Raw genomic sequence first — 1,912 nt, forward strand, 5'->3', positions numbered from 1 at the left:
TTATAGCAATGGGGCAAGGTAAAGACCCTTCCTTTCTTGATCTTCCCCTTCTTGGTTGTCCTCTCCTCTTCTTTGAACAAGTTTTGCGCAATGTTGTACTACATGAAAACAAAGCAAGTTAGCACCAACAACAAGTATGATGAACATGTATGAAATGCCACTTACTATCGTCCTCATTTGTGCCACTTGGGTTCAACTTGTCAACCACCTTTTGACAGGCCGCCCACCTTTGACAATCCGAGTTGATTGTCGACCATTGGGACCGAAGTGATCTCTCGGAGCGGTGAATTGCACTCAAGTTGTGAACATCAAAGTGTTCTTTCATCCGCCCCCAATAAGCATCTCTACTTTGATCACCTCCAACGGATGGATCCCTCGACACTTGCAACCAAGTATTGCATAGTAAGATGTCATCGACGTTGCTGTAATTGCCCGCTCTTCCTTTTGGTGCGTCGACAATGCCCTCACCCTCCTCGTCCACCTCGAACTCATGGTCTCGAAATGCATGTCATTGGTTTGAGACCAATGCGAATTGTTGGAGCCAACACCCATCGTTGACATGTATGCATCATCATTGAGACTACAAAGTTTTCTGAACAATGCAAATAAGCTATCTATATGTAAATGCATTGAAAAAAATAAGAAAAAAATGAAAAGTTGGAATTTTTTTTACCTTGGGGGCATTTCGTCGAACATGTTGTGCGCGTTGGCCGCCGGCGCTTCGGTAGCCGCCGCGCCCGTCGCACGCCCTGCAAGCTTCTTCCTCCTCGCCTTCGAGGTGCCGGAGCCGTCCGCCGCCTTGTTTTTCTTCGCCGATGTCTTGCCCTTCTTTGGCCGCGCCACATTGGGGAGCTTTGAGGAGGGGGCGGCGGCTCGGGCCGGCACCGGTGCGACGCCAGCCGCCGCCGAGGTCATCCGCGGCGGCATGTAGAGGCCGCGCGCGAGGCCGATGGTCGGAGGAGCTCCGGCGGAGGCGAGGCCAACGCCACCCGGGCTAGGGTTTGCGGCGGCGGCGGCGGTGGAGGGGTCGCGGCTATAGGATGGGGTGAGCGGGGTGCCGGCGCGTGCGTCCATGGGGTGCAGTTCGCCGGCGCGCGCAGGGCGTAGGAGGCGGAGAAGAGAGAGTGCAGCGCGAGCGCTCGAGTGTGTCGCGTGCGGAAGCGAGCGCCCCAAATACACCGCGCGAGATAGCGAATCCGACCGCGCGCCAAACTCCTTATACCGCGCGCGCGGTTATTGCGCGCCCGCTGGAGCCACCCGCCGGGTTGCGCGTGCGCTAAACTGGCTAAATTTGCGGCCCGGCGCTTGTTTAGCGTGCCTGTTGGAGATGCTCTTAGCCCCATGAGACCAGCGCACTAGAACAACAACTGCCACCGATGAAAAGATGCGTAGATCGTAAGAATCTAACCTGAAGACACACGAACAAAGACCGGATCCGATTAGATCCATCAAAGACAACCACCGACCGAATTCTACAAGACCAGCTAGAGACACGCCTCCACACGCCCTCCAATGATGCTAGACACACCACCAGAATGGGGGCTAGGCGGGGAGAATCCTATTCCATCTTCGGGGAGCCGCCTTTGTCTCGTCTTTCTCAGCAGGACACAAACCCTAACAAAACCAATAGAAACATCTAAAAAGGAATCCCTCCCGCCGGCAAGGCCCAGGATCCACCGCGTCTCCATGGCCCTTGGGCCACCAGAGACGAGGCAAACTAGCGGCGGCGCTTGCAGGAGACAGAGGAACCCTAGCGTTTTTGGAGGAGGCGGTGGTAGCTATGTGTGCATTGGGATCTCCTATTCCACATTCAAACTGTGGAATTGCTGCTATACCACTCACATAGGCCGTTCGCTGAAGCTCTGGCTCGCTCAACTTGGCTCCCTTTTCCACTTGCTTATTTAGTTTTTTT

The sequence above is a fragment of the Triticum aestivum genome, chromosome 2D (assembly GCF_018294505.1).
Source record: "Triticum aestivum cultivar Chinese Spring chromosome 2D, IWGSC CS RefSeq v2.1, whole genome shotgun sequence".
NCBI classification, from domain to species: domain Eukaryota; kingdom Viridiplantae; phylum Streptophyta; class Magnoliopsida; order Poales; family Poaceae; genus Triticum; species Triticum aestivum.